General features: G+C 41.6%; 1 protein-coding gene across 11 annotated transcripts in view; it reads right to left on the reverse strand.

Annotated features, from left to right (window-relative positions):
- The window catches only part of LOC137327994 (leucine-rich repeat-containing protein 4C-like), a 542247-nt gene extending 529888 nt beyond the window's left edge, over positions 1-12359 (reverse strand). For 10 of the 11 annotated variants that reach the window (XR_010964588.1, XR_010964589.1, XR_010964590.1 and 7 more), the window contains exons 1-2: positions 12100-12359; positions 10922-11022 (exon numbers count right to left, since the gene is read on the reverse strand). The gene's annotated coding sequence lies outside the window, so the exon portion shown is untranslated. Of the gene's footprint in view, positions 1-10921; positions 11023-12091 lie in introns of all 11 variants that reach the window. The other variant, XM_067994041.1, reaches the window with a different exon arrangement.
- Positions 12360-25276: the final 12917 nt, after the last annotated feature.

A 25276-nucleotide genomic window follows, 5' to 3' on the forward strand; every position in this document is an offset into this window, starting at 1 on the left:
CCAACGCGATCGCATGTTGATTGCTGATGATTAACGTCCTCTCCGGGTTTCGCGCCCGGGAGCCTGCCTGATTGACAGGCTGCCCGCCATCAGGAGTTGCAACACGAGGGTGGGGGGGCGGGAAAGAGAGAGAGCTAGACATCATCCGACACTGGACTGGAAGACCGTGGGGGGGGGGGGGCGGGGGGTTGGTGGGTGGTGGAGAGGAGCGGGGAAGACCGGGGAGGGGGGAGAGGGGAAGATCGGGGGAAGATCTGGGGGACATCGGGATGGTGAAGAGGGGGACATCAGAGCGGGAGACATCGGACATTGGAGCCGGTCTCAAAGGTAGGTGCATTTAGTGTTTTCGCTTCCTTGCATGGTTTTTTATTTAATTTATTTAACTTCTTTTTCCCTGATCCGGCCCTTCACGTCTGGTTTCACCAAGCGTGAATCAGAAACGGCGGGCAAGCCGCCCAGTTAAATTTAAAATCTTTCTAATGACTTACTCTGTCACAGGTAAAGTGCCTTAAGTACCTCATGAGGTACATTTGGCTCTTTTACTGTCATCCCGCCGACTTCAATAGCTGGTGGGACTTCCGTTTTTTGGTCTCCCACGTGCACACAGGTGGGTCCCTGGAAAACTCAGAAGCCGGCGGGTTGGAGCCGGCTTCCGAACCCGAACGGGATTTGCGCAATTTTCAGAACCCCCCCCCCTGTCCCCAACACATGCGCATTTGCCTCCTAGAATCACCCCCTGTGTTTCCATGCATCGTTGAATAAAAATGATACCTCACACCAGATATTACTTGTTAGATCATGCATACTAATATAACCCAATATAATTTTAAAACAAACTCTACCCATCTCATATTATTAATCCTGTTAGCAGGCTAGAGAACGAAAGAAATCGGCAGACATAATTCACATCGCCAATGACTGATCCTCAGGAAACAAATATTAAAACACAGACCGCAAAACAACAGAGAACTAAAATTACTCATTTTACTGCCTTTGAAATGAACAAGACATAGCAGCAGAAAGCCAGTAAGTTCCCTATATGTGTAATCAGACAGATTCTTCTGAAGATGACTACCCAACTGCAATGGGGAGGAGAACTGAAAAAAAAAGAGATTCTCCAGATAAAAGAAATGTTCGTGTACTGGATCCTGCAAATGTTCACTGCAGTGCTATCAGTGAGGGTGACTGAAATCAATTCTACAGTGATATTAGGTGACTGATTTAAAGCTCATGGTGGGATTCCCACCTGGGAAAAGTTAATGATTAATCAGCCTGAATCTTAGCTGAACCAGATTGAAAAGGGGTGGCTGGGGGGTTGGAGAGGAGATAAAGGCTGCACTCAATCCTAAATCCACAGCTGAAGAAATACCTTTAGCTGTCTCCAATTCCAGAATAACTTGTACCAAAAATTATTACAGGCAGTATAAATTATCCTTAATGCCCTCCAGGATTCTCAGAGGCCATTATGCATCTCCGTGGCTGTGCAAATGTTTAATCTTTTGGCATGTTTCCTTGATGGGTAACAAATATGATTTAAGTGCAAAAAACAATAGGCTACCAATTTAGAAAAATAAATAAAATGTTTGAAGAGAGCTTATGGTAATATTTGAATACTTTAATTAGAAAGACAGACAAACACAGCAAAAAAAAATTGCCAAATATAAATGACTATTAAATTTAAAAAGAACTAAGGAACTACCAGTGAGAAATTACAAAAGGGAAATTAATGGGGAGAAACAACATCTGTTCTTGATGGTACCAGCAGCTGATTTATCTGAACAAAAGAACGGCCTGACAAATTAGAATATGGAAAAACTACAGAGTTTACACCTGTTCTGTCTGAGTAAATACAAAGGGATAACACTGGGACGGTAATGAATTATAAGTACAGGAAAGCTCAGACAGTAAAAGAAAAAAAAGAAATGCTCATATGCCACCAAGGAAACACGAGTCATAGCAGATGTCAATGCTGCCAGTTATTAATGTCCATACATAAGAGAAAGCAGATAATGGACCACGGAGGCAGCTTCATTATAAGGAGCAGTGTACTACTTCCTTCACTGATACATCTACAGAGGAATCATTGTGTACTCTTCGTACTTTCCATAGATTGCTTGAAAAACCACAACCTTCAGCTAGCTTGCCAGTTTTCCAAGAAAATGCATCATGCACAGGCATTGCCAATTTGTTGCTATTTTGGGGGTCCTGCCACAGCATTAGACCCTTGTGTCCCTGGGGAATGTTTAACAGGAATAGTGCACTGAACATACTGCATCCACAGCACTTAATGTGCCCCTCCTGTCGCTGTCAAATCATTACTCCAAGCAATCAAACTTGGACAAGTCTTGCCATGAAGTCAATATTTTGCATTTACACGTATATTTAAATTTCAGATATTTACTAACTTCATCGAAGTCTTTGTTCACTAGGTTTTTGCAGATCCTTAAAACTGTGCTTTAAAAGTCATTTTTTCCCCACTTGTGGGGACAACAGAATTGCAGGATTCCTGAAATGGGGTCTGACCGTTCAGATGTTACTGAATGCTGACAAGTGTTTAAAAGGAAGTGTGCACTGCAGTTTAGTTCATACAGACTAGCTAATAAGCTTTACTGATCTTCAAAGTGTCATTCTGAAGAGAATCAAATGACAGGAATGCCATGCACATGTAGCTGACCTACTAAATATATTTGTACCACATTTACATAAATTTCATTTTAAAATATATTACTTTTTTTTTAAATGCTCACTTAATAGTAAGGTATAGGATGTTGTCAACCCCCTCCATTCCTATCCCATGGAATCAAGACATCAGGAGTTGTATTGAGTTGCACAGAGACTGAGATCAAACCCAACCCATAGTACAATTCCTCTGGGTCAATGAGAGGAATTCTGTAAATTTTAACAGCAAGCAGTCATTCTCCTTAAAGCAGAGACGGTTACGGCGAGATTTAATAGAGATTTTCAAAATTATGAAGGATTTTGATGGAGTAGATAGGGAGAAACTGTCTCCAGTGGCAGAAGAATCAATAACCAGAAGACACAGATTTAAGACAATTGGCAAAAGAACCAGGGGAAAGGCAAGGGGAATTTTTTTTTAGCGCAGTGAGTTATGATGATCTGGAATGCACTGCCTGAAAGGGGGTGGAAGCAGATTCAATAGTCATTTTTAAAAGGGAATTGGATATATACTTAAAAAGGAAAAAATTGCAGGGCTATGAGGAAAGAGCAGGAGAGTGGGAATAATTGGATAGCTTTTTCAAAGAGCCGAAACAGGTAGGATCGGCCAAATGGCTTCCTTCTGTGCTGTAAGGTTCCAAGGTTCTTTAAATGTGTTGACAGCCCCATACTCTTCAATGCATGGTTGAACCTAGAATTATAAAGTAAAAGGATTGCTGTGGAATCAGCCCAGCGGCTCTGTCCAAACCAGCTCCTGGCCACCAGAACTGTAGCAGAATCGCATGGTGATGTTCCCATTCCACCCAAGTCAGCGCCCAGAAGGAACGCCTCCATATCATTAGTAACGAACGAGAAGCAGTCGAGCTGGTTGGAGAGTGGGCTCACACTGCAAGGAAAGGACAGACCCTCGCACAAACCGACTTATGACTATATGGTGGGAGGTACAAGCTGCACCTGTGTGTAATGGCCAGAGTCCACAGCCAGGTGCTTGTTTGGGTCACTCAGACAGCTGCACACACATGCATAGAAGATGTGAACCACATCGGGGTGAATATTTAGCTGCCCTGCTGGTCCCAGTGTGAACAAGGGCCAGAAAAGCTGATACCTGTTCCAAGAGCTGGCAACTATGTTCAACACTTCTTGTCCCCTCAACATTTCTTATCTTTCTAAAAAGACCATAACAGAATTGAATCCTACTCCCTTATCTGGGGAGCCTCTTCTAATACTTGTCACACACTTCTGGACTGGATACAGGATAACTGATCAGGATAACTGAGAACCGATCGACTGAAATGCAATTCTTCTCACCTCCAGCTTACATCCGTTCTTCATCTTAACTTTCATTGCCCCTCTCATTTTATCCAATATAATGATGGTAATTGCTTCTCTAATCATTCCTTTCTCATTCTTCCTAAACTCCAAATACACCTTCAAATGTGCTCTTGCTCCTACATCATCCTCACAGTATTGAAATCAAGATTTACTGCATAGTACCTTATCCAAAATCATTCCTTCAAGCACCTTAAAGCTGCAGAACTCCTTACATCCTTTGGTCTTTCCCTCCTCTTTACAATGTACAGGCTTTTAAAACCTAACCTTGGTGTCACCTACTGTTTCTTGATCTTTCTAACCTTGCTGTTGTCCAGCACTATGAGCACATAGGAATCTCAATTTTGAAAATGTTATTAAATAATGAAAATGACACACGATTCCATCACCAAACCATTTTGCATATCCTTGAATGGGTTTCATCTTTACTATCATTGATTTAGGATCTCCATCTCCACAACAGAAATTCCAACAATAAACCTTGTGGCAATGCTTTCAACTGCAGGATGGTGCAATCTGTGACCAATCTAGATGCTACACAAACTAAAATACTTCAAATGTAAGCTATGCCATGATAACTAATGAGATTTCAAGGTGGGCCAAGAAAAAAAAAAATAGCAGAAGGATTTTAAGGCTCTATACAGATTCCCCCTAAACTGCAGAATATTAATTTCAACTAATTAATGCAAATGTTAATGGCCTCTGAGATATGAGAGAAATATTTTTGAAAAATGAAGTGAACCTTAATTGGCCCTAGTTCTCCATTTAACTCTGAAGTAGTATGTTGGTAAGGGAATGCAAACAAAGAATTGATAAATGATGGTGTTTGAAGGCTATTTTGAAGCAACAGTAAGACTTTTAGTTGGCAAAGGCAGGCTGTTTTTCATAATTATCAACACTGGAATGTGCACAATACTTCATTCAAAAAAAGGACAGGAGCAGTACCCAGCAGTCTTGATTATTCATCCCCAGAACAACAAATTGCCCACAAGAGATTTTACTGTAGCTTGACTAAGTAGCTCATTGTCATCATAACTGAAAAAAAATGAAATACCATCCTCCGAAGGTTTAGGAGGTTGATAATGAGGATCTTTACTTTAAAAAGGAATAAAAAAGAAATGGTAAGCACCAGACCATTCTGGGACTTTTTGGTAAACTAATGATGTCATAATAGGTTATTCTCTGTTGCTAAACTAACAATGTCATCAATCTCTCTGAATTAGTCAAGGTTGTTCAATCTGTGATAAATAGGCAGGGTAGCAGGACGAGTAGCGCACAAAATGATTTTTAAAACTGAAGAATTCATGTGGTATTGCTCACAGTAATTCAGAGGGCACACGCTCTTATAATGACAGGAGCATTATACCACGTAATGCATATGTAGGGGAAGATCCTATCCCAGCTAAAATGCAAACCATATAAACTACGGCTCTCCACGTTCCTGGAATGAAAGTCCTTTGCTAATAGGCATAAAGTAACTGCTTTCAAGAAAGCTGTCTGACACAAATTAGCTTCTTACAAAAAAAGCGTAGGACAAAATTCCCTAAGCAACAGCAATTAATCTTCAAGTGTATTTAACCTGGCCTGTCCTTTTAAGGCTACAAAGTCTAGCAAACCAAAGTTAAAATCTGACCTTTTGCTGCCCCACTACTCCCTGTGGGGACGGACAGTAAATAACCACATGCTGAACACAATTAGAAGATGATTACTATTGTTCAGGAAAACTTGTCTAATTAAAAAAATATATATTTTTAAGTTGCTGTTTGTTGTTGTGTAGACCGTGTTTCCTCAATGATCATAAGGAAACATGACCATGAGGAAATAGGCCTCCCTCCCAACAGCCATTTTATAAAAGCACTGAGTTTCTGAGAGCTGATTCCCTGTTTGGGCATTCTTGGTGAGTAGCGATCGTGAGCCCGCAGAACTTAATTTTCTATTGAGCCTGCAGGCCCACGAGTTCCTGACCAGCATTCGCTGCCACCACTGCCCTTCACTCTTCAAGTGCTCCGATGCATTATGAAGTGTTATTTTCAAAATTTCTAATAGTGTAAAGAGCTTTGCGCACAACACAGGATCTTAGGCTGCAAGCACATCTGGAGTGCATTGTCTGGCACAGTGCAAACTTGACGCTAAGTAGACCTCAAGCTCAGTACCCAATAAGATGGGGTGCCAGCATCAAAAGGGAGGCAGCTCTCTGGGCACTGAAGAGTGCATTATTAGCTCAATAAGCTCAGAGGTTGAAAAAAAAACTGCAACCATTTGCTTGCTATACAACATTAAAAACTGATTAGAAGGGAAGAAACAGAAAGTAGAGATAAGGACAGCTTTCCCAGCATGGTTGGCAATCGGTAGAGGGTTCCCACAAGATTTTGTTCTGGGATCACTTCTGTTCACTGTGAACATCAATGATTTGGACACAGGACAAGAGAGAGTAATGGGAAATTTACAGATGATGCTAAAATGAGAAATAAGAAAGACTTGACTAATTGGGGCTGCTTTCTCTAGAAGAGAAGAGATTGCGAGGTAATTTGAAAGAGGTGTTTAAAGTTATGAAGGGATGGGACAAAGCAGACAGAAACAGACACCAGAAATTTCCTCAGGGATTCTTCTGATCAGCTGTTGGAACTTTGACAAAAGATTGGCAGAAGCCCCCCATAAATGTGTAAATGGGATTTCGCCATCCTTCTGCCAATGGTACAGTGGCTGATCTGGAGAACTTCCAAGGAAATTCCCAGCTAGACTGTTTCCAGTAACTGAGGGGTCTATAACAAGCAGACGTAGATATAAGATAAAAATTTAGGATAGAAAACAGGAGAAACTTTTTTTTTTAAAACAGAGCGGTTTATGACGCTGTGGAATACAGCACTAGAGTTAGTGACTGAGTAGAGACATGTCAACATTTAAGAATATGTTAGATAGTTGGTTGAAGGAAAGGGAAATAAAGGGATAAGGATAGAGAACAGACACGTGGGATTAGGACTATTGCTCATGTGGAGGTAAACACCAACATGGACTGCCTGTTTCTGTGTTGTAATTTCTATATAATTCTATGTAAAGGGCAAGAGTCACATATCTTTGTCCCTTTAGGCACATGGAAGTTTTAGAGTATATGGCCCTGAAAATCCATGGGACTTCCGGTGCACTCGCATTGCAAGCAGGGCAGGAGTGCACTAGAAGGCCCACAAGTTAAGCCAGAACCTGGATTGGCTGGGTCTCGGTCTCAGCTGAGTTTCCTGCGAGGCCTGTTTGGAGCGGAACCTCTGCCCACCCCAAACAACGTGCCCTACGTTTGCAGAGCATGGCGGGGGGAAGGAACTTCCAGCCAAGCCCAGCTTCCATGGAGCTAGTTAGCAGTAAGCAACTGCCAAATACCCACCCCCTCTGCTCTGGCAGGTACCTGAGATGCTAAACAGGGAACCTTTCCCAGACCCTAGGTACTCTAGGGTAGGCGGCAGAGGTACCTCGTGGGCTATTCTAAGCACGTACCAGTATGAAAGATCCACTGACTTTCAGGGCTTAATTCTTAGCATTCCAGGCTTGAGGTAGACAGGAAAGTACTCAAGTGCACCTCAATTCTGCTTCAAAACTTCAGTTCACGGTATCATAGTAGTACAGCACAGGAGGAGGCCGTTCGGCCCATCGTGCCTGTGCCGGCTCTTTGAAAGAATCATAGAATCTTAGAAGTTTACAACATGGAAACAGGCCCTTCGGCCCAACATGTCCATGTCACCCAGTTTATACCACTAAGCTAGTCCCAATTGCCTGCACTTGGCCCATATCCCTCTATACCCATCTTACCCATGTAACTGCCGGCACAATTAGTCCCATTCCCCTGCTCTTTCCCCATAGCCCTGTAAATTTTTTCACTTCAATTATTTAGTCAATTCCCTTTTGAAAGTTACTATTGAATCTGTTTCCACCATTCTTTCAGGCAGTGCAATCCAAATCATAACAACTCACTGCATAAAAAAATGTTTCCTCATGGCGCCTCTGGCTCTTTTGCCGATCACTTTAAATCTGTGTCCTCTGGTTACTGATCCTTCTATCACTGGAAACATTTTTTCTCCTTATTTACTCTGTCAAAACCGTTCATGATTTTGAACACTTCTTTCAAATCTCCCCTTAACCTTCTCTGTTATAAGGAGAATAACCCCAGCTTCTCCAATCCCTCATCCCTGGCACCATTCTAGTATATCTCTCCTGCACCCCTTCTAAGGCCTTGACATCCTTCCTAAAGTGTGGTGCTCAGAATTGAACACAATACTCCAGCTGAGGCCAAACCAATGTTTTATAAAGGTTTAGCATAACTTCCTCTATTAATAAAGCCCAGGATCCCAGATGCTCTAAACAGCTTTCTCAACTTGTCCTGTCACCTGCAAAGATTTATGTATGTGCACCCCCAAGTCTCTCTCTGTTCCTGCACCCCCTTTAAAATTGTACCATTTAATTTATATTGCATCTCCTCATTTTACACTTCTCTGCATTAAATTTCATCTGTGTCTGCCCATTTCACCAGTCTGTCTATGTCCTCCTGAAGTCCGTTACGATCCTTCACATTGTTTACTGCATTTTCAAGTTTCATGTCATCTGCAAATTTTGAAATTATACCCAAGTCCAGGCCATTAATATATATCAAAAAGAGCAGTGGGCCTAATACCGACCCCTGGGGAACACCATTGTAAACTTCCCTCCAGTCCGATAAACGATTGTTCACCACTACTCTCTGCTTTCTGTCTCCTTGCCAATTTTGTATCCACGCTGCCACTGTCCCTTTAATCCCATGGACTTTAATTTTGCTGACAAGTCTATTACATGGTACTTTATCAAATGCCTTTTGAAAGTCCACATACACAACATCAATCGCACTACCCTCATCAATCCTCTCTGTTACTTCATCAAAGAACTCAATCAAGTTAGTCAAACACTATTTTCCTTCATCATTTTTCCATGCTGACTTTCATTTATTAGTCCATACTTCTCCAAGTGCCAATTTATTTTGTCCCGGATTATTGTCTCAAAGTTTCCCCACCACCGACGTTCGGCTGATTGGCCTGTAATTGTCAGGTTTATCCGTCTCCCCTTTCTTGAACAGGGGTGTAACATTTGTAATCCTCTAGTCCTCCAGTTCCATCCCCATATCTGAGGAGGATTGGAGGTTTGTGGCCAGAGCCTCTGCAATTTCCACCCTTACTCCCCTCAGTAACCTAGGATGCATCCCATCTGGACCTGGTCACTTGTCTACTTAAAGTACTGCCAATCTTTTAAGTACCACTTCTTTATCTATTTTTATCCTATCCAATATCGCTACTACCTCCTCTTTTACTGTGACAATCGCAGCATCCTCTTCTCCAGTGAAGACCGATGCAATGTATTCATTTAGTGCCTCAGCCATGCCCTCTGCCTCCACAAGAAGATCTCCTTTTTTGTCCCTTGACTTTGACTACCCTTTTATTATTTAGATGTTTATAAAAGTCTTTTGGATTCCATTTTATGTTAGTTGCTAATCTATTCTCATACTCTCTCTTTGCTCCTCTTATTCCCTTTTTTAGGTCTCCTTTGTACTTTCTGTATTCAGCTTGGTTCTCTACTGTATTATGAACCTTACATTCACCATAAGCCTACTTTTTCGGTTTCATTTTAAACTCTATGGGCATGATTTTAACTTGGAAAAATGGGTGAGTTGGGGGCGGGGATGGCAGTAAAAATTTTAAATAACTAAAACCCGCCCCCAACCCGCCCATTTCCGGTTTTAATGGAGACGGGACAATGGGCGGGCAACCAGCCCACTTTTAGGAGGCGGGTCGGTCACTAAATACTTTCAAGGAGGCTGTGGGCCTCCATTTTAACAATTTTTTGGTTTTTAGCCTCTGGGGGCCGGGATTCCTGCAGCCCCCCCCTTCCCACCCCCACCTTCCCACCCCCTCCATCCCGATGACGAACCGCCCAGTGACCCAGGACTCCCCCCGATGACTGATGCTCCGTGAACCCGACTCCCCGATGACTGAGCATCCACGGTGACTCCCCCCTCCAGTGACTGAGAACCCCCCCTGCCCCGGTAAACCCCAACCCCTCCCCCAATGACTGAGCCCCCCGGTGACCCCCGAGCCCCCCAATAACTCCCAACCCCTCCATGACTCCCAACCCCCCCATGACCCCCGACCTCGACACCCCGATGATCCCGACGATCCCCGACACGGTCCATGGCCCCCGACCCCCAAACCCAACACCCCCATCCCATGACTGGCCACCCATCTAAGACTTACCTGCTCGCATCTACTTCCTGCCTGAGAGCCAACCTGTCAATCAGGTTGGCCTGTTGGGCGGGAAAGTGTCAAAAAAATAAATAAAAGACATCCTTATGTCAAAATTCCTGACAAGAAACCCGTACTTCCGGGTCTCCCGTCAGGAATACCATCCCCCCCAACCAACCGCTGCCTTCCCGGCTCGGATTTAAAATATTTCCCCAAAACTTTAGCCATCCAGTGAGCTCTAGTTTTGGATGCCCTTCCTTTCCCTCTCATGGAAATGTGTCAACTCTGTACCCGAACCAACTCTTCCTTCAAGGGCTCTCATTTTTGAATTACTGTTTTGCTGATCAATTTTTGATTTCCAAACCACCTGGGCAAGATCTCCTTTTAACTCACTGGAATTAGCCCTCCTCCAGTTGAACACTTTCACATTTGATTGTTCATTGTCTTTTTCCATAACTATTCTAAACCTAATGATATGATCACTGTTCCCCAAATGCTCCCCCATTGAAAAATGTTCCAACTGCCCACTTCATTTCGCAGAACCAGATCAAGCACTGTTTCCTTCCTGGTTGGGCTGGAAACACACTGGGCTCAATTTTGAAACGGTGGCAGGTTGGCAGTGGGGTTGAAGGTGCGCGTGGTAAACTCGAATGAAAAAAACTTACCTTTTCTGACATGATCGCGATGTAATTGATGGTGATTAAAATTGTTTCCAGGTTTCGTGCACGGTAGTTAGCCTGATTGACAGGCTGGCCGCTGACAGGAGCTGCAACGCCGAGGGGGGATGGGGGAGAGAAAGAGAGAGAGCAAGATGTCATCCTCTGAGTGCAGAATTTTTTTCCTCTTCTCTGTCCTAAATGGCCAACACCCCTTATCTTGAGACTATGACCCCTAGTTCTAGACTCTCCAGCCAGGGAAACAGCCTCTCAGCATCTACCCTGTCAAGCACTCTAAAAAATTTTTTATATGTTTCAATGAGCTCACCTCTCATTCTTCTAAACTCCAGAGAATACAGGTCCATCCTACTATTCCTATACTCACTAGTGCATGGGAGTAATCCAGAGGTTACTACTTTTGAGGTCCTGCTTTTTAACTTCCTCCTGAGCTCCTGAAACTCTGACTGCAGGATGTCGACCCTTTTCCTTCATATATCATTGGTTCCCACATGGACCACGACTTCTGCCTATTCCCTTTCCCCCCTTGAAATGTTCTGCACCCTCTCAGTGATATCCTTTACCCTGGCATCAGGGAGGCAACACACCAAATGGGACTCATGTCGGCAGTTTCAGAAACGCCTGTCTATCCCCCTGACTATCGAATCTCCTATAACTGCTATTCTTTTGCCCCCCCGTGCATCCGAGTTTCCCACAGTGCCGTGGATTTGCTCCTGACTGCACTCCCCCAAGGTGCCATCACCCTCAATGGTATTAATACCGGTTCGTGAGTGCCACACTCCCGGGAGCTCCTGTACTGCCTGCCTGTTCCTCCTAGTCTATCTGATGGTCACCCACTCCCTCTCCGCCTGAACTCTCTGTAGCTGCGGAGTGACCACCTCCTGTAACGTACTGTCCACAAAACTCTCAGCTTCCTGTATGCACTGTAGTGATGCCAGCCGCCCCTCAAACTCAAAAACTCTTGAACTCGAGCAGTTGGCGACGCTTCCCGCACATGTGGTTTTCCAGGACACAGGATGTGCATGCGACAGGCCCCGGCTGTCCTGCCATGTTAGCTAACAGTTATTTAAACTGTCTGTTTAGCTTTAAGGCGCTTTACTGTTTTTCTGACACTAAAATACTAACGACTAAAAAACACTAACCAACGAACTAAATACTTACTGACTTACCCTCGGCATTCCTCCTTGCCTTGTTTTGATTCTTCGTTTGGTTCCTTTTATGCCAGCTCAGTCTTAGTCTATAGTTCTTTGGTTTAAATCACTTAGCGCCTCCTTCCCCCTCTGCACCTAATTCCCACACTTCCATTTGAATGTCCTCACTCTGTTCGCACTTCACTTTGTTAGAGGTTCGCTCTCTGTCTTTCCCAACCTCTGTGCTCAAGTTTCCAGGTCTTTGAATACAAGCTTCATGATGAACCAAATTGTAACTGAGCAGGTTCAAATTCGGATAGTTACAAATTAATCTGAATGACCCAACTGTGGCTACTTTTGCTTGCACTTTTTTTCTTTCTTCATTGTTCACAAAGTCAGCATGAATTATAGACATGAGTTTTATTTGTATTTAACAATTTAATGGGTTCGATTGATTTTCAATGTTGAAATATTACAAATGTTGAAATCAATTATAGCCAAAATGAAATGCATGAAGGTGGATAGTTTGATTTCTTCAGGATTTCACCGATACCTATTGAATTTTCTCAATTTGGAGTTTGGATGACACTTGCTGGGCAATTTAGGGAAATGCAGCTTGAAATTTTGAACACCTTAAAATTAAAGTCAGTGAAGGAATTTCATATTAGACCTGAAAATAATTCTGATTCTCAATCATGGCCAGCTTAATCCAGAGACAGGATAAAATACTGGCAAATAAGCCCTCTAAAATTGTATGCAAATTTTTGCAAAGTCTCTTAATTTAAATCTAAGACTAACATAGCACCAAAGTGCAAGCTGCATAGAACCTCATCATTTCTCGGAACATTTGTATTGGATGGGTCATTTTTTCAAAGGAGCAATTATCATCTGCAGATGTTCCTTGATTTTCCAATTAGTTAGGGCTATTCTGCCCAAAGCCATAAAAAACAGATTAAATGCTCATAAAATCATTTTTCAAAGTTTAATTTCCTGTGCACATTTCAATCTTACTGGAAAATAATTACTGTTTTCAATAATGCAGAAAAAAACATACAAAGGAATATATGCAAAGCAAGAAATCCTTTCAACAGGAAACTGCTATTATTGAGTATTTCTCCTTCATTTGACATCAATGTGCATCAATGATAGCTGGCCAACTTTGGTTTCAGTAATATCATGGTCATTCTTTCTTTACACCACTAGCATCAATAACTTGCATTGTTTGGGGCCCCTGGTGTAAGAGCAGTTAAGGATGTTACGTTTTTGGATCTTTTCTACCCTTTTGTACTCCAGGTTTTGCAGCTCTTCAGTTCACTTTCCTGAGTGAGTCTCACCTCCCTATGCCCAAAGAAAGAAAGAGTGAATGAGAGAAAGAAAGAGTGAAAGAAAGAGTGAAAGAGAGAAAGAAAGAGTGAAAGAAAGAGTGAGTGAAAGAAAGAGTGAAAGAAAGAGTGAATGAGAGAAAGAAAGAGTGAAAGAGAGAAAGAAAGAGTGAAAGAAAGAAAGAAAGAGTGAATGAGAGAAAGAAAGAGTGAATGAGAGAAAGAAAGAGTGAATGAGAGAAAGAAAGAGTGAATGAGAGAAAGAAAGAGTGAAAGAAAGAGTGAATGAGAGAAAGAAAGAGTGAAAGAAAGAGTGAACGAGAGAACGAAAGAGTGAACGAGAGAACGAAAGAGTGAACGAGAGAACGAAAGAGTGAACGAAAGAGTGAATGAGAGAACGAAAGAGTGAATGAGAGAACGAAAGAGTGAAAGAAAGAGTGAAAGAAAGAGTGAATGAGAGAACGAAAGAGTGAATGAGAGAACGAAAGAGTGAATGAGAGAACGAAAGAGTGAATGAGAGAACGAGAGAGTGAATGAGAGAACAAGAGAGTGAATGAGAGAACGAAACAAACAAACAGAGTGAATGAGAGAGTGAATGAGAGAAAGAAAGAAAGAAAGAGTGAATAAGAGAGAGTGAATAAAAAAAGACATCTGCTGCATTCAGGGTAAACCAATTTCCATTTAAGTCCCAAAACAAGCGTTAGGCCCCTTGAATTTGGTTATAAGGAGCCTAAAGGCTGTTTTAGACAGCCACCAGGGATGCCGCTGCAGCACAAAAAACCAATATGGCATCGCACGTGTTTCCGGGAAGGAGGTTGGGCCCCTAAATTGAATGTATTTGCACCTCTTTTCTACCTGGGAAATGGATACGATGAAGTCCAATTTCACCCCCAGTGTCTGCAAATTTGGACTTCCAATAGGGCTTTATTAATGAGCCAAATATCTGTAAAAAGCTGTATGGCATAGCTACAGAACCAAATGGCACCTTTGCTGCCATCCTATTGTAAGAATGGACAGGTCAAGGAAGATTCGAGCAAGAGCCCGTGAAGATATGGTATACATGTAATTTTAATTACGCTGCCTGGCAGTGAAACAGTTAAAACTAAAATGCTGTAGGCCTAGGTAATGTCTTTAAAAGAATTTAGTAAGAATGCTTTGTTGAGATAAGTTGCTCATGGCCGACCAACCTTAGCTTGATCACTGTAGCTCTGGACAATGTCCTGTCGCTTAAAGAAATTAGCCTGTTGAGATAAGCTGCTCATGGCTGATCAGCCTTGTCTCCCTCCAGTCTAAACACATCAAGCTGACAATAAGCAATCAACCTTATCTTGCCTGACCTTGTTATGTTGGAAAAATAACATCACATTTTGAGGCACCAGGTGCAAGAATTGGGCTTGTACTGATTACAAGATCAATATAGGTACAAGTGATTGTAAGAGGTCAGTAGTAGAGGTAAAGCTACAGAGAAGAGAATAGTAGTCAGTTATAGCTCTACTCAAGAAAGGAACAGAGTAATAGCGATCTGTTCTTATAGCTATCACTCGAGCATTGTAATTGTTGTCTTGATTTGTGATTGGTTTGATCACCTCAATAAAGACCACCCATAAGGCATCAACGTCGGATTTATTGCACTACGTAATGCCATCCCCCAGTGGTCAAAGAACATACCATCAGCAAAGCTTTTTCATAGTAGAATAACATATGGTTCAGAACACTTGGCAGATGAAAAATTTGCCAGGTCTTAAATAGCATAAAGGAGATAGTCGCCATTAAAAGCCAACATTTCACATCAGTGAGGTGCACTTTAGCCACATTGATCAATTCTGGCTGCTCTCTGGACCAGCGCTACCCTTTAATTTACCACAGTCATTCAGAAAAGTGGGAAGATATCTCCTGCCAGAATCCACCTTAAATTCTCTAAAATGGTCTTGTATGCATTTAATCTGAATCTCAGATTCTGCCTAAATTAATATTATCCATTCCAAGATGCAATGTGTGACAAACATCGTTTTCATAAACCTTAAGTTAAGGTAAGAGTGCAAATATTTAAGGTAATGCACCAACAACGAAAGCCAGAAATGTAACCTAGTGGAGCTTTAATAGGAAGTTTGCTGCTTGGCTTTCACCACTCATTGAAAAATCCATTAGACTTGATTAAGTTATTTTGTAATTTGGCTTTTCACACATCTGGCTTTTTGTACACTCCTCAAGATACTGTGAATGCTGTGGCTGCCTTGGCTCCTATGAAGGATGAAGATTCAGGTGGCACAAAGTCAGACTTTCTTGGCAAGCTAACAGCTGATGAAAAGAGCAGGCCAGGACAGGCAGAATTACTAGCTGGCCGCCCCTTGGGAGCTAAAAAGCCTGAAAATGTATTTGATCCTTCAAGAACACTCAACCAAAAGAACAATTATGTTACTTTGGAATATGCATCAACCATAAATGGATGAGCGCTGCTGGGTTCCCCATTTAAACAGTCAGACTCTGCGAAGAACTCAGCAGAAGGTTCAGAAATATTAATATTAAAGAGAGTGATGCGCTGAAAGACTAACAGATCTTTTCAGTACTGCAAATATTTAAACTTCAGTGATCCGAAAATTGATGCATTATTTAATAAACATAATAGGCAAGAAAAATAATTGGTGCTTCAATGCAATAAATTATTGAAAGATTATCACATATAGTGTTTAATATATTTTCAGTTTGTCTTATGAGAAATCTTTTATCTTTCAAGTAACAATGTAAAATTTGAATGTGAAGGTTCCTCCTTCTCCTCAAAAAATCATTGTGTGTTGAGATTTGTACTTGCCTTATGGATTGCCAGATTTACCCAACCATGAGGAATTTTATTGCTTCTGCAAGACTTCCGGCCAGGTAAAATATTGCACTCGCAATGCTGTGCTGAACATTGAGCGAACTCCAGCCACAGTATCCTAAATAAAGTAATTCAGTAGAAAAAACTCCACTGAAACAAATGTTTGATGTCCTCCAACAAGTTTGCTAGAATAGTGCACAATGATGTAGGACTTCAAGATGTACCAAGTGTGCCCCCTTGGCTCAGTGTTAGCATTCTCGCCTCTGAGTCAAAAGGACCCACTCAAAACTTGAGCACACAATCTAGGCTCAAACTTCATTGCAGTACTGAGGGAATGCTGCACTGTCAGGAGTTCTGCCTTTCAGCTGAGATGTTAAATCGAGGTCCTGTTTGCCCGCTCAGGTGGATGTAAAAAATCCCAATGGATTTTTTGAAGATAAGCTGGAGAGTTCTCCTGGTGTCCTAGTCGGCATTTATCTCTCAAACACCAGAAAAACAGATTGTTCTCATTGCTGGTGTGTGACCTTGCTATGCGCAAATAGTCTGTTGCATTTGTCCACATTACAACAGTGACTACACTCTAAAAGTGCTTCATTGTCTGTGAAGTGTTTTGGGATATTGTAAGCATGTAAAGGGCGCTATATGAATGCAGTTCCTTCTTTCATTATGCCATCCTGTGATTTTTTTTTGTTACCTGCATCATCATTGTGTTGAAATCAAGACCCAGCACATAATTTCCTATTCCAACCCATTTTTCCCAGGACGTCAGAATTGTGGAATTCTTTACCTCCTTCAATCCTTCTTCCTCTAATAATTTACAAGGTTTTAAAAGGCCAAGCTAGACATTACTTAACCACAACTTACTTAATGTTGAACAAAGGGAAAACACTACTTTTCTGATTCCTCAAATGTTTATACTGAGGAAACAAGCTTTCATTCTCAATGGTGCAGAATCCCAATCTAATGTTTTAACAGCAATCACCATAGTGAAGATTGTAGTGAAAATATTTTGCTTTTTTACGTGACCTACTCTTGCTGGGACGACGTCCCCATCTCCAATTTTTCCTGATGTTACTGAACATTTCAGGTCGAATAAGGTAGCAAGAAGATCAAAATAACAGGCTTACTACTAGAAATGCACATTCCATTGGCAATAAACCGCAGCCAGCAAAATCCCAGCCATGGAAATTAGATATAACTTTTAACATTTAACATGGAACAAATTCTTGGGATGTACAACAGTGATAAAGTCCATCACTATGGGCTGTACTTGACCTTGAGCTTCGGTTGCATAAATGCCAAGGTGTAAAATGGGCTGCCAATTTACTATCAGCACATTTCATGCTGCCGGCAAAAAACAATTTCACCCTCATCATGTTGTGGTTGTACCCCAGCATATTTTGATTGGTAAGTGTAGTTAGGAAGAGGGTGTATTTTTTAATATCACTCACCCCCAATGCACACCCTATTTAAAAGGAATTTCCTATGGAATTTGTAAAAAGTCAAGATACCACTTACATTTCTGGGAGAGATCGTTAGTCTCCTTTCCCTTAAATCCTAGGACTTAACTGTCAAAAGTTTCGAGCATCAGTGTTATTCAGCCTTCCAACCCCCCCTCCCCCATCCACCTAAATAATTCCTAGCAAATAGACCAATCAAGTTGCCTCAACCCCTTGACCCACATTGCTTCCAGTGCAAACACAGTCATGGTTATAAAGACCTGGGTGTATCAATACACTCCTCCCACAAGCACCATGCAATCATATTCTGCAATAGCTTCATAAAATATGTATGTGAAAGTACATCTTTGAGAATTCAATTAGAAAAGTATAGAGGAAATCTTGTATTAGAGGTACACAAATACAAAGAAACCCCACAAATATAATTTGTATGCATGGGCAGAGGAGCCAGTGGTGGGACTGATACCATTTCAAACAGTTAATTCTATATTATGGCAAAGTCCTTTGCCATTTCCAGAGAGGAGACTTGAAGGGCACTTTGAACAACATAAATGATATGAATTCTTGAAATTCACCGGGTTTTCTCAAATACTAGAATTGTTTTCTGTGCTCAGCCAACAAAAGGGTCGGGAACCAGAAGACACAGATTTAAGATGATTGGCAAAAGAACCAGAGGCGACATGAAGGCATTTTCTTTATATACGCACCGAGTTGCACTGGAATGCACTGCCTGAAAGGGTGGTGAAAGCAGATTCAATAGTAACTTTCACAAGGGAATTGGATAAATACTTGAAGGGAAAAAATTTCCAGGGCTATGGGGAATGAGCAGGGGAGTGGGACTAATTGGATAGGTCTTTCAAAGAGCCGGCACAGACACGATGGGCCAAATGGCCTCCTTCTGTGCTGTATCATTCTATGAATGTAAGGAATCTTACAACACCAGGTTATAGTCCAACAGTTTTATTTGAAAATCACAAGCTTTCGGAGGCTTTCTCCTTCGTCAGGTGACACTCACCTGACGAAGGAGAAAGCCTCCGAAAGCTTGTGATTTTCAAATAAAACTGTTGGACTATAACCTGGTGTTGCAAGATTCCTTACATTTGTCCACCCCAGTCCATCACCGGCATCTCCACATCATGTCATTCTATGAAAAACATGCTTATTACAAAGTTTTTCTTCTATTTCCAACTTATCCTCCCTACAACTCACTATTGCAATGAGTATCAACAACTAGCTTGCCTCAGAACCAAAGAATTCCATCAAAAGTCAAATCCAGAGAGAGAGAAATGATTTGCATTCTTGGAATATTAAAAGCCAATACGGAACTGTTTGTAATGAAGAATCACAGAGTTAACTTTTGCATGCAGCAAGTTTTCTTCCACAGTTTGAATGGCATGTTAGATATAGTTGTAAGAATCAAAGCAGTATGTTATCTTAAGAACACAATCCAGCCGTTAAATCACTTTTCTTATATTATAGCACATGTAACCTCTGAAAAATTGTTACATATTAATAATGGGACATTCATACATATTCCAGTGCACCCATGGCCAAACCTAAGTCTTCCTTCAATATGCTTATCTGGGAGTCGTATGTTTCTTTGTGTGGAGAGAGAAAACAAAGATAGAATGAGAGGCAACTGATACTCCACATTCATTTCTATGGTGCACCGGGACTGAACACAATGGTAGTCATTTTATCCACTAATTAAGAACAGATCTCACCAATAGTTCTAATTTTTCTAACATCCAGCGATGAAAGAAAGCAATTTTTTTTCTAAAGATCACAAGAGTATAGGCAGCTCTTTAGCCATCCTTCCTGAAAGTGGCAACTCATGCTGGGCTCCAGTGGCAACCATCCAGTAACTTGATAAAGTGACCATTCTCCACGAGTCTGTATGCTGAACATTGTATGCTGCACACTGTATGCTTTAGCTATGGAGTTATCACAGCCTTACCTGATTATGTGTTCACCCGGCTTTCACACAGGAGTCACTCACTAAAGACCAACACCAAGAACACGGGCTCATTTTTTCCCACTCTCCTATAGTTTACAAATGCTAATACAATGTTTGTTACTCCCTCCCCTCCACCCCCACCCCACCCCAGTGCTGTGCAGCAAGGTTTAAGTCCACCCTTACTCTTCCGTATTGACATTGCCATTTTCCAAACTAGCCATCTTTATGATCATTCTCGGTGATTCTGACAATTGCTGTTAAATTATGAGCAGTTTGTGCTTGAATTTATGCTCACTATAAAGTGGATTGAAACAGTCCAAAGTCAATTCACGTAGTTTGAGGAGATGTGGCCACTGCTGGCTCGCCATTATTTTCAGAGCAAAATCCGAACCCTTGTCTTCAGTCCCTGCCACAAACTCCATTCCCTAGCCACCAACTGCACCCCTCTTCCTGGCTACTGTCTGAGGCTGAACCAGTCTGTTCGCAACCTTGGTGTCCTATCTGACCCTGAGATGAGCTTCCGACCGCATATCTGCTCCGTCACCAAGACCGCTTACTTCCACCTCCGTAACGTTGCCTGTCTCTGCCCCTGCCTCAGCTCATCTGCTGCTGAAACCCTCATCCATGACTTTGTTACCTCTAGACTTGATTATTCCAATGCTCTGCTGGCCAGCCTCCCATCTTCCACCCTCCATAAGCTTGAGCTTATCAAAACTCTGCCGCCTGTATCCTAACTCGCACCAAGTCACGTTCACCTATCACCCCTGTGCTCGCTGACCTACATTGGCTCCCGGTCCGGCAAAGTCTCGATTTTAAAATTCTCATCCTTGTTTTCAGATCCCTCCATAGCCTCACCCCTCCCTATCTCTGTAACCTCCTCTAGCCCTACAACCCTCCGAGATCTTTGTGCTCCTCCAATTCTAGTCTCTTGTGAATCCCCAGTTTTAATCACTCCACCATTACCGGCCGTATCGTCAGCTGTCTAGACTCTAAGTTTTGGAATTCCCTCCCTAAACCTCTCCGACTCTCTACCTCTCCTTCCTCCTTTAAGACGCTCCTTAAAACCTACTTCTTTGACCAAGCTTTCAGTCACCTGTCTTCTTATGAGGCTCAGTTTCGATTTTTAATTGATAATGCTCCTGCGAAGTGCCTTGGGACGTTTTACTACGTTAAAGATGCTATTTAAATGCAAGTTGTTGCTGCTGTTGTTGTTACAATTCCCTTTAAGAAAAACGTACAATCGGAATTGGGTCAACTCATCGCTGATTTCAAAGCGAACAAGCCGTCAGAATATGGAAAGGAATTTATGACCCACTCACAATGCAGATTATATTCTAATTACTGTAACTGGCATATCAAAATCAAAACATTGTGGTAAACAGCAAAAGAATGTCATGATGGTTGGTAATTTTTTTTTCAAAATTTCATATGCATTAGATTTCATGATAGCATAATTCTTCTGTATTGAAATTGTTATAAAGGGTCAGCTCTAACCTTAAATTGTATTGCAACTCTGCACTGAATACATTGCAACATAAATAAACTCTGATTGAACAAACCTTCCATGAGCCTTGCCAGCACTTAATCGCCTCACAGCCAGTTGAATTCTGATTTCTTAACTGTAAATCTGGGCAGTGATAATATGTAGCAACAGAGAAATGAGCAAGATATCTCCAGCTATCAGGTGATAATTTAGGGTAATAAGCTTAACATCTGTGCTTTGAGATTAGCACAACATTTTGCACTGTTCCCTTGGCAATCGTGAACACAGGCATATATTTGCAGCTCAGTGAAGAACTGCGATGTTAACGGTCACCAGGATAAAGTGATGCTCTGTCATACTGTGTAGAGCCTGCAAACCTGATGCCAATTCAGGTGCTAGGCAGGAGAGCACTGATGCTTGTGCTTTCCTTTTAAAGTGAGAAAACCAACATGCAACGTGGCATAATTGTCATACTGCGGTACAGATCTAATTGAATGGTGGGGCACGCTGGAGGGACTGAATGGCCAACTCTGGTTCCTATGATGGTGCCCTTGCTTGGGATCATTGGAGTCTCTATGGAACTGGCAGAGAAGGTTATGACCCAGTGTATCTGGGTCCCAGATTAATTGGCAGTCCTTCCACCACACTCCTGCCAGACTTAATGTGGGAGTATAACTGAAGGGCTGCAGATTTTCAGCCACTAAATTATTTTCTTAAGAATGGCAAAAAAAAATGACAAAACCAATCCTAAAATCATGCCGTAAATCTTTACATTAAGAAAAAAGGATATAAAGCCTTTGCTCTTTACGAGCTCCAAGGCAGATCAAGCTTCCCTTCAGCCGACTCCAGCTGGGCAAAAGCCACATACAGAATACTCAAGAGACACGACAATCTATTGATAGAAATTCAGTTTCATTTCACGTCTCGGCTTAACAATGCTTCCCAACCAGTTCTGCAATATGATCATCGGTCATTTGATATAAACCCTTACAGATCAAGCAAAACAGCCAGGAGAAACCTAGCAGGATGTTATATTCTTACAGACCCGGCAATTCCCAGACCTCCTACTAGCCTACTTCCAAGCAGCTTTAGCAAGAACTTGGACACAAGTAAGATGTGACCTGCTCACACTCTCAGTGTGTGACAAGTGGAGAACCAACTAGAAAAAAGGATAAAAGCTATTCCCAAGAAAGTTTAGTTCTTTTGACGAATGCCTTGTGACAGATCGCACATATTGGCCTGGATTTTCTTGAAAATTTGCGCCGTAATAAAGGCGTATCCATGGCGTTCACCATTATTATGGTGCAGAAATTCCAGGAAATCATGGCGCGAGTGACTGAAGCCATTACTTATGCCATGCCATAATACGTCGCTCCACCAAGACCCTTGCCGAAACAGTTTATGGCGCTCCCTTCACATCAAAATCAATGGCATTCGCGAATTAGCTGAATTAATGCAACTTTGATCACCACTGACGGTTAGACCATTACTGACTGGCGCTAGTGGGTCACAGAATGGCGCTGGTGTGCCATTCTGTGACAAGACTCAGTAAAGTTATTGCTCATCAGGTTGCCTATATCGGAGGAAGGGTTTCATTTTATAATAAACTTCAAGTTTAATGTTGTCTCGACATTAAAGGAATCCTTGAGGGTAACATGTTTACTGATATGTTCTAGGAACTTCATAGAAATCTTAAACCTCAATTACGTAATAGAGTAAGTGTTTTCACAGCCAGGCAAGTTCAAATCAATATGCAAGACAATCGCTACTCGGTTGATGTTCAAACTTCACCAAAAAGACAATCACGTCCTTTTCAAACTGACTACCGTAACAGAGCCACATCAGACAGAATGACAGTATGAATCGATTGTAAATTCGGTGCTTAGACAAAAATTCGGATACCTCCTTTGCACATACTTGTGGAAAGGTGAGCCCGATTCAGAGCAGATCACCTACTATATCCACGACCAAGAATAAAGTGATTGAATCCCAGTCCGTAGAGACGTATCGTGTTATGATTTTTACAGTCTATTGTAGCTTGGCTAGTTAATTACAGTCAGTCTGTTATGACTGACTTTAATTAACTATGCAAATGTGCATTGTCGTCACCAGTAAATTGGGTGAAATCAATACTCTATAGTAATTAACTCTATTATGCTAATCTATTTCAACTCTATTGATAGTGATCAACTCAGGTAAAGGAGATTTTAAAAATATGAAGATGGGAAACCCACATGAATCATTTACCTCTTCTATGGAAACATAACTTGTTGCTTCGCTCTGTTCTGTGTTCCACCCCTGCATCTTGGATCTGTATCGGACGTTGGTTTTGTCGATTCCGACTCACCGCTGTGCTCATTGCGGCGTATTCAAGTGCGTTCTCCAGCAACAATTCACCACTGAAAGAATGGGGCGCACAGCAGTCTCACATGTTGGGGCAGAAATCACTCCCGAAATAAGGGAGGAGCTCAACTGCATTCTGGCAAAATGGAGGAAGCAAGTTCTGGCGTTCGCATATGCGCAGTGAAACGCGGAAATCCGGAATTAGTGGTTCGCAGGCAATATGACAGCTTTGAGTTAAAGGCACGCTGCAATCAGAGAAATCATTGAAAAAGTGCAAACTTGCTTATCTGCCCAGTTGGAAAGTAACTAATTACGCCACCAAACAGGTACACTTAAAAATACCAGGTCTAAACTAAGTTTTAACAGCGCGGTGACTCTTAATGACTGCCAAACAACTAAAAATTAACTTTTAAAACTGTGGAGTCTCAGTACTCCTTATTTTAGTAGCTTTTGGTCATTTAAAAAATTTTTAAATTAAAATTTTTTTTAATTTACCCTTCTGTCTTTTATTTAATTCAATTATTTCTTTGACTTTTATATTAAAAAAATATTATTTTTTATTTACAATGACGTACAGAATACTAACTTTAAATGAATGAAGTCTGCTTGTCTGTTTGAGCAATGCAGCCTGAATCTGTGGACGTGACTTCTTTTCCCGACAGATTTTGTGGGCGCGTCTTCTCCTCTCTCAGACGTTTCCAGCTGCTCAGAGGCTGGGCTGATAACTTCAAAAAAATTGTGCGCTCACATTCAAGCAATTCAACACCACAGAGCCCAAAGTAAGTAACTTTGTTAATTTATTCGCAGGACCGTTGCATCGTCGCTCTGAGCGATTTCTGGCCCGTTATTTTCAAGGCCAAATGTGCTGTTCCAGGAAAATCCGGGCCATTATTTTACTGACTTTGGATAGAATATTGTCACTTGTGTCAATTTTTATACAAGATGCATTGTGAGCTTCCCCATTATTGAACATTTCCATCAAGGATTTAATAAAAATCAACAAGCACAAGCTGCAAGATCACAGGAGGTATTTCAAAAAATATCATTGCTAAAGTAGCTTCAAATTATTATACAAATACAGAACTGGCTTTCTAAATAAATCTTATCTTGTACATAAAATAGAATTTGATGTCATTAGATAGTCTTGATAATGATTGTAGTGCTTCAATATCAAAAGTTACATCAGCTACCAAAGGTTTTATTTAAAGAATAATGAGAAACTAAAGTATTTTTTTTCAATATCGCTAAACTGATTGATTACCATTATCTGACCAATATTGCACCTCCTATTATAGTGGTTTTTAAGACATTTTGCTTTTCACATTCTCAGCATGCTTTGTGGGCTGATTACATGTTGTATGAGGCCACATGAGAGACAGAGACTGTGTGTGTGTGTGTGTGTGTGTGTGTGTGTGTGTGTGTGTTGAAATGGAGACTCCTCACACTGGTCTCCCTCATTTTTCTTCCCATTACTGCCCATAATCAAGGTCAGAAACTCCCAAATCCAATTGCTAAATGAGACAAATTCCACTCTGAGCTTTTAGTTTTACCTAGAGACCCAATAGCTTGTGAAATCCATGAAAAATTGGGTCCCTGATACTAACGTGTTTTTGGACATTAGTAAAGAGGACCAACTACTGCGGGGGCACCAAGCTCTGGAGTCATTTGGTATTCCCTTAATGTAAAACTCATAAAATGATCACTCCAGGAATGAAAAGATAACAGGCTAGAAATTTGGCCATGTGTCACCCAATGCCTGATGTGCGCCGGATGCCATCTTGGTAGAGGGGTTTGAGCACGTGCAGATAACGACCGGCGGCAGCATGTCAAGTAAGG

The sequence above is a fragment of the Heptranchias perlo genome, chromosome 12 (assembly GCF_035084215.1).
Source record: "Heptranchias perlo isolate sHepPer1 chromosome 12, sHepPer1.hap1, whole genome shotgun sequence".
Classification (NCBI taxonomy): domain Eukaryota; kingdom Metazoa; phylum Chordata; class Chondrichthyes; order Hexanchiformes; family Hexanchidae; genus Heptranchias; species Heptranchias perlo.